General features: G+C 43.0%; 1 non-coding gene and 2 pseudogenes across 1 annotated transcript; 1 reads left to right on the top strand and 2 right to left on the bottom strand.

Moving 5' to 3' along the window:
- The first annotated feature begins 10,533 nt into the window (after positions 1-10,533).
- Positions 10,534-12,081, top strand: LOC125601694 (annotated as a pseudogene).
- Positions 12,082-12,428: 347 nt separating this feature from the next.
- LOC125601693 lies at positions 12,429-15,885 on the bottom strand (annotated as a pseudogene).
- Positions 15,886-19,793: 3,908 nt separating this feature from the next.
- Positions 19,794-19,898, bottom strand: LOC125601695. The gene has a single exon (XR_007334370.1). It is a non-coding gene; the product is annotated as a small nucleolar RNA R71 (small nucleolar RNA).
- Between the last annotated feature and the right edge of the window lie 1,036 nt (positions 19,899-20,934).

The raw sequence follows: 20,934 nt of genomic DNA, 5'->3' as shown, positions 1-20,934 counted from the left end.
TTAAGCTTGTAAAAAACCTTAGACAAAACTAAACATGGCAAAAAAAGAAACAAGAACATAATCAAACTAGTGAGTTATTGTTGGGTTCAAAAACGGTTACGACGAAGTTAACATTCAAAACGTCCGAAGACGAAAAGAGAACTTTCTTCGACAAATATTTTTCCGAAATAGATCTTTCTTACGAAAAGCTTTACGGAGGAAACACGAGACATCGGACAAGAGCTCGAAAAAGGTCGCCACGCAACGACCGAACGCGTGTTCCGCTCGGTCGCTATGTAGCGATCGAGCGTCCGTTCAGCTCGGTCGCTACGTAGCGATTGAGCGTCCGTTCCGCTCGGTCGCTACGTAGCGACCGAGCTCTTCCGAAACGTCGATACGACATCAGTCCATGCATTCTCGTCTACCCTTCGATGATATCTCCCGAAGACCGTAGCGAGCCCATTTCATGTTTCCCGCCATTCTAAGTCATCGATCAAACTTTACGGTAAAAACCGCATAAAGTTCGTTCTTTATCGAAAGAAACCGTAATAAACGCTTCGAGTCAGAAAACGGCCCAAAGGGACCTAAGACATGACTCGAGGCCCAACTTACGATTTCTTAACCAACAGCCCGTAAGCCGCATGACGGTTGACGCTTGGTTCGCAAGGAAAGATAAATGTCAAGTTTCCGCGGATAAATACGAAATTTTGAAGATAATTACGAAGATTGAAAAAATGGAATATCTCCATTTTTATGCTATGACGGCTTAAGGGCAAAAAAGAGGAAAAGCGTAAACCGACCTAGGAGCCAGTATATAAGGAGTCCTAGGCGAGAGGCATGAGGAGAGACTTTTTTCGGAGAAAACTTAGCACTTAGAGCGATATAGGCATATTTCCGTTTTTGTTATTTCGAGCTGCGACTCAATTAGGTTTAGCCGTCTTAGGGTTGCTAGAACTAGGAATCTCGCCAACAGCTCTCGAGCCCAGGCTTATACCTTGTTGTAACGCTCAAACACGGATTCAGAATAAGATCTATTTTGCTCTCTTTTTACGATTTTTTGTACTTTGTCGTTGATACGAGCGTGTGGTATTAACAGATCTCCGGGACCTCTGAGAAATTAGGGCTTTCCTAGTTTCCTAATTTAAACGGAAATTGACAGTGCGAATTCCGGTTCCCACAGTTTGGCGCTAGAAGGAGGGGGGGAGGGGTACGGATCAATCTAACTCTCAAAAGCCACTCAACGATCAGGAACGATATGCAAGACTCGACGTGCGCGAATGTCATCTCGTTCAAGGGGGGAGCAACGGTCGATCGAGCCAAACCTCGAAACGATCTCCTTGTTATCGAGCTAACGATCTCCGTGTTATCGAGCTAACGATCCGAGATGTCGACGTCGCTAGGGTGCTAATCGACACCGGAAGTTCGGCCGCTATCATCTTCAAGGATACTCTCGAGCAAAATGGGGATCGATCAATCCGAAATCGTGAAATACCCTAGCCCACTACTGGGAATTTCGGGAGAAACAACCATGGCCTACGGGTCGATTAATCTCGCAGTGAAAGCCGGAACCGTGACAAAAGTCACAGAGTTTCTAGTCGTTGACCATCCCGCATCTTACAACGTTATCATGGGAACCATGGTTGAACACCATGCGTGCCATCCCATCAACGTACCATCTTTGCCTCAAGTTCCCAACCCCTAACGGAGTCAAGGTAATATGGGGAAACCCAAGAGTATCACAGGTGTGTTACGCCGCAGAAAAAAAACGAAAAAGACCAGACCTCGATACCACTCCTAGAAAAGCGGAGAAAAAGATCTCCAACAAGGATTCGCGAAGTCAAGTTTCAGCGGAACTCTTCTGGCAGTCTCGTAACATCACGGCCCTAGAGGAAAAATGCGAACCAACTTGCGAACCTGTGGTCACAGTCTGTCTCGACGAAGCATTTCCGGAACGATGCGTCGAGATCGGAGCCAATCTCCGCGAGCCTTTGAGGACAGAGCTCATAACCTGTCTAAAAAACAACCTCAATACTTTCGCATGGGCCGCGGAAGATATGCAGGGATCGACATTAACATAACGTGTCACGAATTAAATATCGATCCGACCTTCAAACCCGTCAAACAAAAAGGCGGAAGCTAGGACCCGAACGGGCTTCCGCGGTAAACGACGAGGTCAAAAATTGCTTAAGTCGAGTCAATAACAAGTGGAAGTGAGGTATCCAGACTGGCTCGCTAACCCTGTAGTAGTCAAAAAGAAAAACGGGAAATGGCGAGTTTGCGTGGATTTTAACGACCTAAACAAGGCCTGTCTAAAAGATAGTTTCCCTCTGGCACACATCGATCGATTAGTAGAAGCAACGGCGGGTAACGAACTTCTGTCTTTCATTGACGCCTTCTCAGGTTACAATCAAGTTATGTTGAACCCTGATGATCGCGAGAAGACTGCGTTCATTACCGATCGCGGAACCTATTGCTACAGGGTAATGCCCTTCGGCCTCAAAAATGCTGGCGCAACTTACCAACGACTCGTGAACCGTATGTTCTTCAAACAACTCGGTAAAACGATGGAGGTTTATATCGACGACATGCTCGTCAAATCCCTCCAAGCAAAGGATCACGTATCACATCTCGAAGAATGTTTTGCACAGTTAAATTCCCATAACATGAAGCTCAACCGGACAAAATCCAAGTTTGCTGTGGCATCAGGGGAATTCCTCGGCTACCTAGCCACATTCCGCAGCATCGAAGCTAATCCAAAACAGATCAACGCACTGATCGAGATGGCTTCATCGAAGAATAAGCGGGAAGTCCAAAGGCTGACCGGTAGGGTTGCAGCACTTAACCGATTTATTTCACGATCAACGGACAAGTGCTTACCCTTCTACGATGTCTTACGGGGAAATAAAAAAATTCGAATGGTCGGAAGAATGCGAAAACTCTTTCCAATAGCTGAAGCGTTATTTAGCTTCCCCTCCAGTCCTCGCAAAACCCGTGGAGGGGGAACCTTTGTTCTTGTACATCACTGTGTCGGGAACAGCTGTGAGCGGCGTCCTAATCAGGGAAGAACACGGCGAACATAAACCTATTTTCTATACAAGAAAAACCATCCTGGATGCCGAATCTAGGTACCTGCTAATGGAAAAATTAGCATGCGCGGTCGTAACATCGGCCCGAAAACTAAGACCATATTTCCAATCCACACGATCGTCATCCTCACGACTTTTACCCTACTGACGATTCTGCATAGCCCGAGTCAGTCGGGCCGATTGGCCAAATGGGCGGTCGAATTGAGCGAGTACGATATCGAGTACCGACCGAGAACAAGCGCAAAATCACAAGCGCTTGCAGACTTCTTGGTCGAACTACCGACAGGGACCATAACCAACGAGGAACCAAATTCCACCTGGCTCCTCCACGTCGACAGAACCTCATCCAAGCAGGGATCAGGCATCGGAATTCGCCTCACATCTCCGACGAGCGAGATCTTAGAGCAGTCATTCAGGCTGGAATTCCACGCCTCAAACAACGAGGCCGAATACGAAGCACTCATCGCAGGGCTGCGTTTGGCTCACAGCTTGAAGATACGAAACATCCACGCTTACTGCGACTCCCAGTTAGAGGCAAGTCAGTTCAGCGGAGAGTATGAAGCCAGGGACGAACGGATGGACGCGTACCTCAAACTGGTCCAAAATCTAGCTCAAGTTTTGACTGTTTTGCCCTTACGCGAATTCCCCGTTCCGAAAACGTCCAGGCAGATGCTCTCGCGGCCTTAGCATCAAGTTCTGACCCAGGACTTAAAAGAGTAATTCCGGTCGAGTTCATCGAACATCCGAGCATCGGACCACCAATCGTCGTCAACCTCATGACGAAAACGCGATCGGAGCAATCTGATTACGGCTGCGATACCCCATGGCTGCAGACATTTCGAGACTACATTATCAACGGACACCTGCCCACCGAGAAATGGGCAGCCCGCAAAGTCTGAACACAGGCCGCGCGCTACGTAACAGTGGACGGTGAAATTTACAAATGGAGATTCTCCGGACCACTCATGACGTGCCTGGAAGGGGAAAAAGCAAGAAAAGTGATAGAGGAAGTACATTCTGGGTCTTGCGGCAACCATTCCGGTGGAAGATCACTGGCATTGAAAATCAAACGTCATGGATACTACTGGCCGACGATGATCGGAGATTGCGAGAAGTTCGCACGAAAATGCGAAAAATGCCAGAGACATGCTCCAACCATCTGACAACCAGCCAAAGTTCTCTCCTCCATCACATCGCCCTATCCCTTTATGCGCTGGGCCATGGATATCGTCAGACCCCTTCATAATTTAAAGCAAAAGCGTTTCCTTTTAGTCCTCACCGATTTCTTTTTAAAATGGGTAGAGGCAGATTCGTACGCGAGTATAAATGATGTCCAAGTCGAAAGTTTCGTATGGAGAAACATCATCTGTAGGCATGGAGTTCCTTTCGAGATCGTAACCGATAACAGATCTCAGTTTATCTCCACCCGGTTCGAGGCGTTCAGCAAAAAATGGAAGATACGACTTAACAAGTCGACGCACAGGTATCCGCAGTGTAACAGACAAGCTGAAACGATTAATAAAACCATTCTCGACGGACTGAAGAAACGCTTAGAGGCCAAAAAAGGCAGGTGGGACGACGAACTCGAGAGAGACCTCTGGTCCCACCGTACCACCCGAGGCGAGCAACGGGAGAAACCCCTTTCGCTCTGGTGTACGGAACGGAATGCATGATTCCCGCAGAAGTAGAGTTCCCCGGTGTTCGAAGAAGATTACTTCCCGAACGAGAGGAGCTCAATAACGCCATGCTCCTGGATGATCTCGATCTCATTAACGAGCGCCGAGATCGAGCGCTCATCCAAATCCAAATTACCAACACGCAGCCGCAAAGTACTATAATTCCAGCGTACGGAATCGCAGATTTAATCAAGGAGATCTAGTCCTTCGCAAAGTCTTCCAAAACATCGCTGAACGAAACGCGGGAAAACTTGGAGCAAACTGGAAGGACCCTATAAAATCGAAAAACTCGTCCGACAGGGCTCCTACGAAATAGCCAACATGCAAGGCATAAAAATTCCAAGGACCTGGAACGCGATGCATCTCAAAAAATACAATCACTAAACAAACCAACTCGCAATGACCGAACTACGAGACAGCTTGATCTCCATAAGGAGTACGTAGGCAGTTTGTCGAAAGGCAAATTCAGCTGTCCCCCTCATTAAAAAGGGGGGGAGTGGATACGTATACTCGTATACTCTCAAATTCGAAAACATCCGACCACGCCTTCGATGTTTCCGACATATCTTAACCAAGCAAATTACTTTTATCCGCAAAACATTTTCGATATTCGGAAATAAATCAGCCGTTAGGGAGAAGCAGCCTTTGGCATCGCGAGACGTCGCAAGAGATGCCTCGAGAGTTACTTCTTCCGAACGACGAAAACGGACACTCCGTCAAAAAAAATGATGAACATTTTAACACATATTTGCGCAAAAACTCAAACGACGGCATCTGCCGCCAAGTCCGGTGCTGATCACATCGAACTCTCGAACGTCCTAAACAGACATAGCCATCTCACGAAGATGACTCTCGTACATCCGACACAAGGATAATAGCGCTATAAAGAAACCCGAAATTTTGGTCCAGCACTTCCGGTTGGCTTAAAAATTGTCTCCGGAGAGATGCTCGATTCATATCTAACAAGTCATGTAAGCCGAGAACCTATCGCAAACTTTAAATCGGTACGGATCAGGTTAAAATCGCGACAGATAAATCGATAGCCGGCTAGTCACCGCATAAAATCTTAAAACCGAAAGTAAACCTAGGTCTTGCCCTAAACCCAGCGCACTGGTCTCTAACATATCAAGGCATGATATCCAAAAGATACGAGATCCCAAAACCATGCCCCTATGTTTATATTCGACATCTTCAGATATCCTGCGAAGTCTATATCTCTCGGAAAAACTCTTGAAACGGATCTCGAACAAAATATTTCACATCGAAGAATGATATGAGACGACAACTCATAACCCTCCTTCCACGCCATACGTAAACTTATGAAAAATGTAACTCGATCATCTTGTCATAAAAAGAAAGCCGCAGAGCGGCAGGGATTCAAAGCCACATACGGTCAGTCCCGAAATTTGAAATAAGGCCATTTAAGGCCGAAACATAAAATATAAAAAAAAAATCTCTCGCAAGAGATTTAACCAAAGTCATCCTCAGAACTCACGCTCCCTCTTCACCCGTCGCTTCGTCCAAGCCTGGAGCCGCATCACCTCCCTTCTCCGAGCACCGGATCTTTTCCCTCTGGGCCTTCTGAACACGTCGGAAGAAAGCACGCGGATTTCAGGTCAGCTAGGATGAGATCGAAATCTCCATCCACGACTGCCAAATCTCCCTTGCAGCCGGACAGTCGGGCCTCTTCGGCCTCTAAGGTCGGAGGAGTCTCACTCTGGAACGACTGAACCACGGCCATCCCCACCCCGCCCTCAATCGTCGCCAAGGCTAAATCCCTGTTCCGGATGCACTCGAGGGAGCCCAGAGATCGAGCCTGAAACTCAGAACGAAGAGCGTCTGTGGCCTCTCGGATCCCGTGCTCGCTAATCCTGCATTGCTCGATCTGACGCTGATGATGAAACCGACACGCACCTCCGAAGATTTGGCCTTCCTGGCTTTCTTCTCCTTAAGCAGTGAACTCGCCGTCTTCCCGAGGTCCCTCTCGAGCTCCCCTATCGCGACCTCGAGTTTCGACACTTTCACGGAGTGAGAATCCTTGACAGCTGTCAGCATGGCCTCGGTTTCAGACCATCTACCCTGCAGCTCCAACAACTCCCCTGCAAGACGACTGGTCTCAGAACCGCACTCGCTGATCATCCCATCGATCAACGACATGAACTGCGAAACGAGAAAAAGTTAGGGATTTTTTGCTTTTAGAAAAATATATAACAATCAAGAGATTAAGTGAGCGACAAACCTTTCCGCGAAGCCCCGACGCTATGCTCGAGCCTCCTTGCTGCGAAGATTCCCCGTCACCGCCCTTGGTAAACTTCCTCTTCCGGCCCTTAGGCTGAGCAACCGGAACAACACTAGGAGCGCGCAGCGCTAGAACGATCTCTTTCCCTGGCGGAGGGAGGAGGAGCATAGAGTCAGCAGCCCTCTCCTTATCTCGACGAGAATCGGAGTCGTGGACGATCCGGCAGGTAGAGCCGAAGCATCCGGAACGCCCGAGCCTGCGAGAGTTCCCGCGTCTCGCGGAGTTACGACCTCGGTCCCGTGACCCGGAGCAATGGCCAGTGCAGAAGAGGATGGGAACTCGCGCCAGCTCGAACCTGTTCCTTCTCGGCTTGGCGACGAACTAGTCTCTCTCGAAAGGAGAGATGGTCAGCAACGCAAGCCGGCGCTTCGACCGGAGAAGTCGGAATCGGAGCCGGAGAGGTGGCCTCGCCCATCTCAACATCGGAACTTCTCTTGTCACCGTGGGAAGAAGACATGTTGAAGGCAAAAGATTTGGAGCTAGAGAGGTTTTGGAGGTTTGAAGAAGGGAAGGTGTGAAGCAAATGAATGACAAGAGCTCACTACTTATAGAAGTATGGGCTCGGAATTTTATATTTTTAATATATACTTTCTCAAGAATTTTCTTCCGCGGAGTTTAAAGTAAACTTCGTCCAATACGCCTAACTTTGCCAAAATCGTCAAACCGCGCGCTAGAGTCTCGACTCTAACGAGCTGGGGGCTAACTGTTGGGGTCAAAAACGGTTACGACGAAAAAGTTTCAAAACGTCCGAAGAAGAAAATGAGAACTTTCTTCGACAAATACTTTTTCGAAATAGATTCTTTTTACGAAAAGCTTTGCGGAGGAAAACGAAACACGAGACATCAGACAAGAGCTCGAAAAGGTCGCCACGCAACGACCGAACGCGTGTTCCGCTCGGTCGCTACGTAGCGACCGAGCTCCTTTCCGCTCGGTCGCTACATAGGGACCAAGCTCGAGCCAAGCCCGGTCGTCGTAGCGACCAACGTCCGTTCCGCTCAGTCGCTATGTAGCAACCGAGCTCTTCCGAAACGTGATACGACATTAGTCCATGCATTCTCGTCTACCCTTCGATGCTATCTCCGAAGACCGTAGCGAGCCCATTTCATGTTTCCCACCATTCTAAGTCATCGATCAAAGTTTACGGTAAAAACCACAGAAAGTTTTTCTTTATCGAAAGAAGCCGTAATAAACGCTTCGAGTCAGAAGACGGCCCAAAGGGACCTAACACATGACTCGAGGCCCAACTTACGATTTCTTAACCAACAGCCCGTAAGCCGCATGACGGGTTACTCTTGTTCGCAAGGAAAGATAAATGTCAAGTTTCCGCGGATAAATACGAAATTTTGAAGATAATTACGAAGATCGAAAAAATGGAATATCTCCATTTTTATGCTATGACGGCTTAAGGGCAGAAGAGGAAAAGCGTAAACCGACCTATGAGCCAATATATAAGGAGTCCTACGCGAGAGGCATGAGGAGAGACTTTTTTCGGAGCAAACTTAGCACTTAGAGCGATTTAGGCATATTTCCGTTTTTGTTATTTCGAGCTGCGACTCAATTAGGTTTAGCCGTCTTAGGGGTGCTAGAACTTGGAATCTCGCCGACAGCTCTCGAGCCCAGGCTTATACCTTGTTGTAACGCTCAAACACGGATTCGGAATAAGATCTATTTTGCTCTCTTTTACGATTTTTGTACTTTGTCGTTGATATCTCGTGTGTTCTGATTGCTTAGCGTGTGGTATTAACAGATCTCCGGGACCTTTGGGAAATTGGGTTTTCCTAGTTTTTAATTTAAACGGAAATCGACAGTGCGAATTTCGGTTCCCACAGTTATGAATGATTACCACAGCCAATTCTTTTTGGACACTGAAAAATCTTAAATCCAAAAGTTTAAAGCCTTTCTTCTCAAAACGAGAGATGATTTAAACGGATTAATGCTACTGAGTTTTTTATTCGGATTTTTATTTGGGCTGAGAGTGAGTGGAATTGTGTATATGGCCTAGTGTGTTATGAGATATTGTCGGTGATCCGATGTGTGTCACAGAAACAATAAAGAGTTTAGCAAAGAAAGGTAGCTCACTGGCTGCAAATCACATTCAAAGCTTTGTAGAGTTCAGAGGTTACTTTACATCAAAGAAGCAAAAGCGTGAAACAAAAGAGAAGAAAACAGCTTACAAGACATCGTTTTATGCTATCTGGTTTCACCATGATATAAGTCTTCTCAACTTGCTCCAAAAGAGAAAACACAAGCATCAAATCAAAAGTTCAGTAGATTTGCACCGAAGGGGATGAAAGTGCAAATCATAGAAGCAACAAGCTGCGTTATCTCACAAACCGGACATTAAATTCCTAACGGCAAGCCTAATGGTTGGTGCACAACATGGCCATCAAGATAAGCTGGTCGAGCAACCACAACCTTATATTTCCCTTGAAAATGAGTTCCAATCTTGCACTTGATTCAGCGACAGATTCACTCATTAAATCACAAGATATACTCCGCACTCACATGAATCAAATGACTCTCATGACTCCTAAAATTACAAGAATCCTCGTAGAAACAGAGAGTAAACCTGGAAGATCCTAGATACATAAGACAATAAAGACTCATCTACGCGGTTCATCTTTGAATCAACACTCCTACGGCTAAGCAAAACGGAACCATAAGCGACCGCAATACCGACGAAAAGGAGGTGTCAGTTCCCAGAACTTGGTGAGCACTCTCTCGCCGACGAACTCTGGAGACTGAGTAAGGAACATCGGAGAGGCGAAAGAGAAACATAGCGATATATAATAGATTTACAGAAGAATCTTTCTTTCGACTGAGAAGTGAGGCATCCAGGCGGCAGAGAGAGAGAGAGGTAGAGATTTTCTTTTGAGAGATTGAGAATGAGGAAGAGAAACACGTGCTAGGGTTAGGAAATCCGGGTTAGACCCGACTAGGCTTGAGTCGGGTGGGTTAGTTTAGGTTGTATATGTAGATAACTAAATTCATTAAGGGCTCTTTGTACTTAGCCACGTTTTCGATTTAAAAAATAAATGAAAAGAAATAACTTAATAAGACTGGGACATATTAGAGCATTATAGAATATCGGCTCATTTACATAGGCTCCGGTGACCATTAAATAGACAGAATGAAAAAAAATGAACAAGAACAAAATGAAAAAAATGAAAAACAATATTTATTACTTTTGTTCGATAGAATATTTTGGTTATATAATTTCTTAAAATTTAAGAAATGACAAAGAATTATACGCAGCAAATATTTTTACTTTTAAAAAAAATGAGTAAAAATGGATTGTTTCTTTCATTTCCTATGTCACCATTAGTGTCATGACGTGTGTTAAAGCTTTGTAAAATCATAGTTAAAGACATGAGAACAGGCAAAAGTACCAAACTTATTGGTAAAACATATTTAACGGGCCTAAGGGGCTTAATTGGCTTAATGGGCCGAGTTGTGTAAAGATTTCGTTTTAACTCGGCGTCGAGAAAAAGCTAAGAGAGGATTGTGTCATTCTTGGTCGTTTTTGATTCAGTCGTTAACCTGTTCCGATCTGTGTTCTGCAACGAAATTATCAACTTGTAAGCTTCCTCCTTCATTTATTATGTATCAACTTTTAGTTTCTTTGTATTTCCTTTTCGACTCATTAGGAAAGTTTCGATCTTTGAGCTCTAAGTTGATTAAAGCGTTTTCCTTCTGGGTTTGTTTAGGGATCAAGTCTTTCGATCAATTTTCTAGAAATTCTCGTAGCTTTCTTACCAAGATTGACTGCTCTGTCTCCGTATCTGCATAGAAACCCAACTCATGGTCATTCCTTGGTTTTGTGACAGCTTTCTTAAAGAGGTCAGAGAAGCAGAAGCAATGATTGGGTTGTTTAAAGTAAAGGAAAAGCAAAGAGAACAAGCTCAAAACGCTAGTAGAGGAGGAGGAGCTTCTGTTAAGAAGCAATCTGCTGGTGAACTTCGTCTTCACAAAGGTATTATTCCCTTTTTATATATCTCTTTCCTTCTTGCATATGGTCTCTTCCTAAAGTTTTGATTCTTTTTAAAATTGTGTAGATATATCAGAGTTGAACCTTCCAAGCTCGTGTACGATATCGTTTCCTGATGGCAAAGATGATTTGATGAACTTTGAAGTCTCCATTAAACCCGATGATGGTTACTACCAGTTGAGTGTAGAGTGTAGTTTTTTTCATAACTCATGCTCACCAATTCGAAAGGGTTTCAGAAACTCATTTGTGTTTGTTATTTTTCTTGGTTAATGATACGCAGTAATGGTACATTTGTTTTCACGTTCCAAGTGTCTCCTGTGTATCCACATGAAGCTCCTAAAGTTAAATGCAAAACCAGGTAGGCTACCTTATAGTTTCTATCTTCTACTTGGAATATGTTACTTGTTTATATATTTGCTTTCCTTATAGCTCCATCTTTGCTTCTGATTGCTTGTTTTCTTTGTTTATTTTTAGGTTTATCATCCCAATATTGATTTGGAAGGAAAACGTTTGCCTCAAACATCTTGCGTGAAGACTGGAAACCAGTTCTTAACATCAACACTGTTATCTATGGACTCTTCCATCTTTTCACGGTAAGCCTGATAGTGTTTGTGTTATTATCTGATTCTCTTAAACGGAGTGTTTGTGTTTTTTTCACACAGGAACCAAATTCTGAAGATCCATTGAACCATGATGCAGCACAAGTTTTAAGGGACAACCCAAAGCTGTTTGAGACCAATGTCCGGAGGGCCATGACAGGTGGCTATGTTGGTCAAACCTTTTTCCCGCGCTGTATCTAACAAAAAGCTCCGAAGACGATAGGAACCGATGAAAAGCCCCTTTGTCTGCCTATTGTATCTCTCAAAAACCCCTTGTTTATTTGCTTTTGTGTAAGACTACATTTCCCTTGGTCGTGATCTTTCTGAACTTTTAGTTCGTGAGAGTTCGACAAAGGAGACTGAAAAGGAACTGCGCTACTCAAAAAATGTGGATTCTGTAACATGCTTGATCTCTAATTTCCAGCTCTGGTATAATACATAGTGTGTTAGTGGTCTCGAACATGTCTGTGTTTCGAAATAATCAGAACATTAATCAATCTCAGATCTATCAGACCAACAGAAACCCAAACCGAACAGCCATCAAGGGCATCTGCTTCACAGTACAACATTAATGTTGGCAAATGGGTGTTAAGAAGGAAGAGGTAGTTGAAACGGTGAAGAGAGTGATGTATGATGAAGGAGGAGAAGAGATGAGAAAGAATGTTAAGGAACTGAAGAAAAGAATAAGACAGCAGATAAAGTTCTCGACGCCGTAAGCTACAAAGTTCAAGAACTGAGAATCTTGTACAAACAAAGATACATGTGTTCAAGAAACATGAACCTTTTATTTAGATGTCTGAATGGAAACCAAGAAGAAGAAAACTGTGTAATGACTTACAAATATGTTTGGTTCAACAGTGAAAGCACAGCACAGAAGAAGCCATTGGTAAACATCTAGTAAGAGAGATCCAGGAGGGATTCAAGCCAATACACTTACAGGCTCGGTAGCTTTCTTGAGCCATTCCATTTCAGCCTGGTTCAGGAACGGGGCCAAGATGTCCTTGCATTTCAGATGGTATGTGTTTAACCAATCGATCTCTCTCGTGTCAACTGCTTTAGATCGATAAGTTTCACTTGGTACGGTGCCTAGAGAGAGATAGAATGAGAGTTACTCAGACATGCATATAGATAACAGAACCAAGAACAGTTAAGTGAGTAAGTAAGTACCCAAGTGATATGCTCGAACTGCAAGTAGCCCTTGTCACCAAAGTTAAACTCAGTTCAGCATCATTAACACAAGAACATTCTCTAGCCTTATACCAAAGTTCCCATCCTCATAGTAACCAGGCTCTGCAAAGAAGAAGAAGAAAACAAACCACGGTTCTTAGCATATGAAGATCAATATCAAGCTTTCGTTGCAGAGACAGACCATCTGTTACAGTCATGGTAGCTTGAAGAGGAACATTCCTAGCACTAGGTCTGAAACTAACTTGGTGAGGTCCTGCACACAATCCCAACACCTATTAATATACATACAAAAAAGATTGATTACCAAAGAGGTTTCTAATCGCTTTACCTTCATGAACGAAAAGGTAAGAGCCAACACCATGACCAGTACCATGTCGATAATCCAACCCAAACTTCCACAAAGGAGCTCTAGCAAGTATATCAAGTGTATAACCATTGTTCCTTTCGGAAACCGAGCGTTTCCAAGTGCAACATGACCCTTGAGCACCTAAAGATGCATCCCATTAAAACATACGTATTAGAGTCAATAACAACGTTATATTCTTCAGCAGAAAGTTAATCATTAATTACCGCGGTATAACAGTCCTTCTCATGAGCTGAAGGTTTCCAAAGTGAACTGTTCTGGTTATATCAGTTGTTCCATCGAGATACTTCACTCAAACAAAATGTGTATGTTAGAGAAAATAAATGAAGCTTATAGTATATACTCAAATCATGTGATTATAAACCTGTGCTCCTGAATCACATAAGTAAATCTTGTCAGGGTCCATCTCAGCACAAGCTTCAGGCTCTGGTGAGTAATGAATGATGGCAGCGTTTGAACCAACGGATGATATTGTAGGAAAGCTTAGACCTCTAAAATGCTGCAACCACATTGAACAGAAACGTTATATATTAAGATGCTTTTACAGTGAATGACGTTTGATATGTAAGAGATTACCTCTTTGGCAGCTCGGAGACTCTCCAGCTTATCACTCACAGTCAATTCAGTAAGCTTAGAGGTCTCACTAGTTGGTTTCTTTTTGTTTGCCTCTGCTTCCATAAAGTATCCAGATGCTCCATAAAGCTCTTGCATCTACGGTTTCACAAAGACAAATGTACATGAAACAATTTTCAATACAAATAAAGAGAAAAAGACAAAAATAGAGTTTAGGGTTTAGGGTTGAGAAATGAGGTTTTGGGGATAAGATTTCAAATTTTGAAAAATAAAAAAATTAAAATTTTAAAGGATAAACTAGAAATGTGCTATTTTGGTCATTTTAGTTTTGGAGTGCTATTTTTGGGATATAAAATTAGAAAGGTGCTATTTTGGAGATTTGCCCCAAATAAATGTAGTTTAAAATTTTCAATGCAAAAATTTATTAATCTTTATGCTATATAACTCTTTATATTCTCTAGTTTATTTGTATAGTTAACAATGTTTTTATTTAGAAAATATACAAAATTAAATGTTTTCTTATTCTGTGTGCACAAATCTAAAAGACACTTAACAATAAAGACACTTAACAATGAAATGAAGGGAGTATTCATTTACAATACCTGGTTATCGAGCCAAACAAGGTACTGGACAACAGCTGCACCATCACGAACATGTGCCTTCTTGAGTCCTTCGAGCTCAACAGGATTCTAACATAAAAAGAACAGAACCAATACTATAAACAGAAGTTAAGAGAAGTTACTTTTTGTAAAGAGTATTCATTATTGACTACCTTTAAGGCTTTTGGGAGTGAGAGAGGAGATGGTTGCAAGAGGACCTTATCAGCATCCAACTTTGAATAAAGCGCATAGCAGCAGGAAGCAGGGTCCACCCCACAACCGATCAGTCTGGTCAGAATCAATCTCCATGTCCTCGATTTTAGATGAGAATGATGAAAAAAGTTGTTTTGAAGCAAGCAACGCCACATCTGAGATCACATCTGTGTACTCCTTGACTTCTACACCAAGCCCTTTGAAGTACTCACTCACCTCATTGGATACTTTTTCTTGTCCACATAGAGGGAACGCAGAGTCGGTTGTAACGATTGCAAAGGCGTGAACAACGGGACAGTAAGCAACATCGGTTCCACGGATGTTGTATAGCCAAGCAACCTCATCGAGAGCAGCGATGACTAAACCACGCGCCTCTCTTGCTTAAGCTTTGCTCTCAAATCTTTCAACTTGTCGGAGACAGAGCGGCCAGCAAACTCCAAGGGATGGACAATAACAGGGTTCATCTCAGAAGGTGGACGGCTCTTCCAGACTTCATCCACAAGATCAGTTGTTGTCGGAATAAGGTTCTGACTCTTCTTAGCAAAGGCTTTTCCCCATCTGTTCGCTGTGTCTACCGAGACACACCATGGATCAACACCTATGTTTGCTCCCTCAGACAGATTCTAAAACATCAATGAAGACAAAAATCAAAATCAAAAGAAACATGTCAAAGTGATTGATCATCGTGTGAGTGACTCACATCAGACATCCAAACTTCAACAAGAGGATCTTCTCCCATACGCATGAGTGTCCACTCATCACTAAGCTGTTGGATCGCTTGCAAGAAGTAGCGTCCATCAGTCCAAAGCCTTGCTTCGTTCTTCGTGATTAGCGCCAAACCTATCAAAACCCAAACCCAAAACAGAGAGATCATCAGTTAAGGGTAAGTCTTTTTTCCGAACCAAAGATCCAGTCCAACGATTATTACAGAACAGAACACAACACAAACCTGCACTTCCAGTAAATCCAGACACGAACTCACGCCGTTTGTCTCGAGCAGACACATACTCGCTCTATTGAAATTGAAACACAAAATTCGATTTAATAAAACTATAAAAATCGAAACTTTATATTGTTCAAAAGATCGGATCATGGAACAAGAAAAAGGGTCGATTCAAACCTGGTGATAGTCTTCGGAAGGGACGACGAGAGCGTCGAGAGGAGGAGAGTGAGAGGCCATAGTGACCTCAGGGAAGAGAGAATCTCAGACATGATGACGGTGTTTCGGTTTCGGTTTCGGTTTCTGTTTCAGATAGAATTTTGCGTTATGTTGAGTCTTGTGTCAATGTCGTCGAGCACAGATGGGAGAGAGAGAGAGAGAGAGAGAGAGATGATAATAAAGTACTGTATATACAGATTACGTGTTCCTAGGAATCCTAATGGCTGACGCAAGTCACGCAACTAAAATAAATATAAATAATGTTCTTTTTAAAAATGTATTTTTTTTGAAGAAAAAACATTTGTATAAAAATATAGTCTAAAACATTATAATATATGAGTGTTTGAAAATTTCAACACAATAATTAGTATATATATTTTAATAAAATTTGCTGTCATATATAAATTATTTTATGTTTGGTATATAAACTTATTAAGAATATAAATAATAACTTAACATGTTGTTTTTGAATTAACAAAATATAAAATAATAAAGGAGAAATTTTACTTTTACACTTTGTTGGATACCACTTTTCAACTTTACCATCAATCTAAGGACATTTTCACAAATACCACTTTCATTAATGAGAAAAAGACAATAATACCCTTATATTATCTTTTTCTCCACTATCGGTTTCTCTCTCTCATCGCCGTCTCTCTCTCACCGCCGAGTCACCGTCGTCTCTCTCTCACCGTCGAGTCACCGTCGTCTCTCTCTCACCATCGAGTTCCGGCGTCTCTCTCTCATCGTCTAGTTCCGGCGACGAATCGATTCAAAATCTCCAAGATGTCGACTCCTATATGTGATTCACAACTTGTATATAGTCTAAAACATTTATAATATATGAGTGTTTTGAAAATTTCAACACAATAATTAGTATATATATTTTAATGAAATTTGGTCATATATAAATTATTTTATGTTTGGTATAAACTTGTTAAGAATATAAATAATAACTTACATGTTGTTTTTGAATTACAAAATATAAAATAATAAAGGGGAAATTTTACTTTTACACTTTGTTGGATATCACTTTTCAACTTTACCATCAATCTAAGGACATTTTCACAAATACCACTTTCATTAATGAGAAAAAGACAATAATACTCTTACATTATCTTCTTCTCCACTATCGGTTTCTCTCTCTCATCGCCGTCTCTCTCTCACCGTCGAGTCACCGTCGTCTCTCTCTCACCGTCGAGTCACGTCGTCTCTCTCTCACCGTCGAGTTCCGGCGTCTCTCTCTCACCGTCTAGTTCTGGCGTCTCTCTCTCATCGTCTAGTTCCGGGCGACGAATCGATTCAAAATCTCCAAGATGTCGACTCCTATACGTGATTCACAACTTGTATGTCTCTAATTTCTGCATTTGTTTGTTCTCTAATTTCTGTATTTGTTTTATTCGATTTTGTGCTTTCTCTTATCGAAAAATCAAACAAGGTTCTCTTAGATATCTCATTTAAAGAGGTCGATCAGAGAAACAGATTTGATAGTGAAGCGTTGAGAGTGAAAACATTGAGTATTTGAAACTTAAATCTGGTTTTGAAGTCATATTAAGATTGATCTGAATGGTTCCAGCTAAGAAAAAGAGATTTTCCGATAGTGAAAATGCATATTAGGAAAAGATAATTTTCGATAGTGAAAACTGAATATTAAGGAATTATAACCCCTTATAAATCTGGGTTTCATGAGATTTTGAGACAAGTGAAGAAACCTTATCTTTGGATGCTAAGCAAGGGGGACAAGTACACAGTGAGAAGCTTGAATATCGCTAAAAAAAAAGCAAGACAATGACAAGACTAGAGAGACTATCTATAGGAATAGCAATAATCACAGAGGGGTAATTGATACCTTACATATTTGCATTGTTTTATCCATTCATTCATAAACATTTTCATTATAGAGATTAGGATTTAGACATGTTTAGTTTGCATTTGCATACATGAGTCTCTATTAGGTATTGGAGTGCCACATGGAGTTCTTGGGGCTATTGGATGCATTTGGAGCTCAAAGGAGGTGTAAAGATGATCATTGGACGAGCAGAGCGTTGGGAGCGACTTCCCGGAGCGACACCAGCAAGTCGCTCTGACCTGCCTTTTCAGAGCGACCTTACCAGAGCGATGCGGAGAAGTCGCTCGCCATTCATCCCGGTGGAAGCCGAAAAACTGACCCGGAGCGACCTATCAGAGCGACCACTCCAGGTCGCTCCCGAAGCCCAGAGCGACTTGGCCAGAGTGACACCCCGAGGTCGCTCGCATTTCTATCGCATGACGACAACACAATGGAGCCAGAGCGACCTCTCGCAGCGACACAGCGAGGTCGCTCCCGAAGCATGGAGCGACTACTCGGAGCGATGAGCGGAGGTCGCTCGCATTTTCATCACTCGGAACGCGAGAACGAGTCCGGAGTGACCTCTCGCAGCGACACAGCGAGGTCGCTCCCAAAGTGTGGAGCGACTACTCGGAGCGACGAGCGGAGGTCGCTCCGCGTTTTATTTCTGCTCGAACTTATGATTTCTCAAGGGCCTTTTGGTCATTTCATGATGCACGTTTTATTTTCTAAACCTATGTTTTAATACTCTGTAAGCCACGAAGAGGCAGATCTATCTTTGTTCTGAAGAAAACACCAAAAACCTGGAAAAAGGGGATCTCTTTGATTCATTGATCACATGTTCTACTGTTGATTTCTATTCTATTATCTGTATTTCTCTCTGAATGATTAATCTGAAATCCAATAGGGTTTAAGAGGAATCATGGAGATTAGTGAGTAATCACCTTTTGAATTCATGGGTTAGGGAGATTAAGGGTGATTAGGTTAGTTCTAGGATGTTTTGTGTAGATCATTCTTGTTCCTTGCTAGTAGAGTATTCTTAATGCATCTTCTGAGTTGGCCACTCAAAAGTTGATCAATAGGCATTTCCCACCCGAAAGGTGTTTGATGAAATGTCTGAGACAACTCTCCTAAGCTTTTAGTATATTTGCCAAAGACATTTGTTGTTAAAGATGCTAAGATAGCTAATAGACTTGTTAGTAATGATTGCTTTCATATTATTCAACCAAAGACATTTGATGTTTGAGATATGTTAGCAAATGAGTATTCATCTAGACATAGAGCTTGCTTAGAATTGTGTCTAGGCTTAAGGTTGATAGTTTGATTGATCATTTGCCATCCTTAGTTCGATACTTGATCACCCAAGGTCTAATCCCTATGCCCATGAGTTCTTTTTCCCTTAGTCAAGAAAGTATCATTCTGTTATTGCTTTCTAGTTTTAGTCATAGCTTAAAACCCATCTAAATCATTGGTTGCACTTAGATTAAGTGAGTACTTGCATTCTCAGTGCTTTGATACCTCAGAACTGGTTCGACAATCACTATACTACAACATTTGTCTTAGGAGCCTTGAAAAACTCCTAACATCAAATTGGCGCCGTTGCCAAATTCTGAGTAGATTTGAACATTGAGATTTAGTCACTTGCTTGAGACTAAGTCATTTTAATTTGTTTTGTTACTGATTCTTCTTTTCACCTACCTTTCACTTTCAGGTGTATGAACTTGAGGAGCAGGGGTCCATCAAACCTAGTTCCAATAGTAGTAGACATCAGAGCTTTGAGAGGGAGTGTGCTAGAGCTAGAAGAGAAGAAGAACACCAGGCCCACTTGGATATTGATATGGCAGATCCACCGCAAGGGGCAGAACACCAACCCGGGGCAGCTCGACCCATTGGCACTTACGACCCCCCAACATACATGGTCCAGATTCGGAATCCGAGCACCAGCTGTGGCAGCAAACAACTTTGAGGTCAAGTCAGGACTCCTCAATGTGATCGAGAACAACAAGTATCATGGCTTGCTCTGGAGGACCCATTTGATCACTTGGATAGGTTCGACAGCTACTGTGGGTTGTCAAAAACCAATGGTGTGTCCGAAGATGCCTTAAAGCTCAAGCTATTCCCTTTCTCTTTGGGGGATAAGGCACGTCAGTGGGAGAAGTCTCTACCCAGCCACTCTATCACCACTTGGGATGAGTGCAAGAGAGCATTCTTGGAGAAATTCTTCTCATCCTCAAGAACTGCTAAGCTGAGAAATGAGATCTCCAGTTCCCACAGAAGAACTTGGAAGGATTCAGTGAAGCCTGGGAGAGATTCAAGGCTACCAAGCTCAATGCCCACACCATGGTTTTCTAAGGAGAGCTTGCTGAGCACTTCTACCGTGGTGCTCTTCCTAAGTACAAGGCCAGACTGGATACAGCTAGCAATGGGTTCTTCTTGGGGAGAACTGAGGAAGATGCAGAGGAGCTGGTTGACAACATGGTAAAGAGTGATGCAGTCTACGGTGGAGACCACGACAGAAGCAGTCGAACAGATGATAAGCAGACGAGGAAGGAGTTGAAAGCTCTACAGGATAAGATAGACATCCTCCTTGCTGATAAAGCCACACAAGAGCAGCTGCACTTTGTTGGTAACCCAAGCCAAAGTACACCACCTGTTGTCCATGAGGTTGAGGGTTTGGAAGGTCAGGAAGACCTGTGTTTCATCAACAACAATGGTAGCTGGTACAAAAAAGAGCCCAACTTTCAGTACAACAACTACCAACAGAAATCCTACCCCAACAACCAACAGAGTGGTCATCCGCCTCGAAACAACCAGCAAGGCAGCTATCAACCTCATCAAAACCCCTCATCTGGTTCCTCTGCTCCTCAAGAGAGCAGGCATGACACCCTGCTGAAACAAATCTTGGAGTCTCAGACTAGAAGTGAGAACATGTTGGATATGAGTTGAAAAACCTTCATTCCAAGATTGATGGAAGCTACAATGAGCTCAACAACAAGTTCTCACATCTTGCTTCTACAGTCACAGAATTTAGAGAATCAGTTTGCTTCCATGAACACTCACCAGACTCGCCAGCAAGGATCTCTACCTGGAAAATCTGACCAAAACCCCAGGAGGCCAAAGCTATCACCCTTAGGAGTGGTAAGCAGTTACCTCCTACAACCCTCATCAGGGATGCTGGAGAACTAGGTGAAGAGGTGGCCATCACTTAGATGATGAAGTGGTGATGTTGATGAGAAAATCAATGATGAAATCTTGGAGAAGATTGTGGAAGCCAAGGTAAAGGAAAGGTTGGGGAAGCGAAGAAAACAGTGAAAGATGGTGAAGTTCTTGCTCCAGCAACTGAGAACTCTTTTGTTCCTCCTCCCTATGAACCCAAACTACCA

This window comes from Brassica napus, unplaced genomic scaffold, assembly GCF_020379485.1.
Source record: "Brassica napus cultivar Da-Ae unplaced genomic scaffold, Da-Ae ScsIHWf_2631;HRSCAF=3383, whole genome shotgun sequence".
Taxonomy (NCBI): domain Eukaryota; kingdom Viridiplantae; phylum Streptophyta; class Magnoliopsida; order Brassicales; family Brassicaceae; genus Brassica; species Brassica napus.
This window is presented reverse-complemented; position numbering and strand designations above follow the sequence as displayed.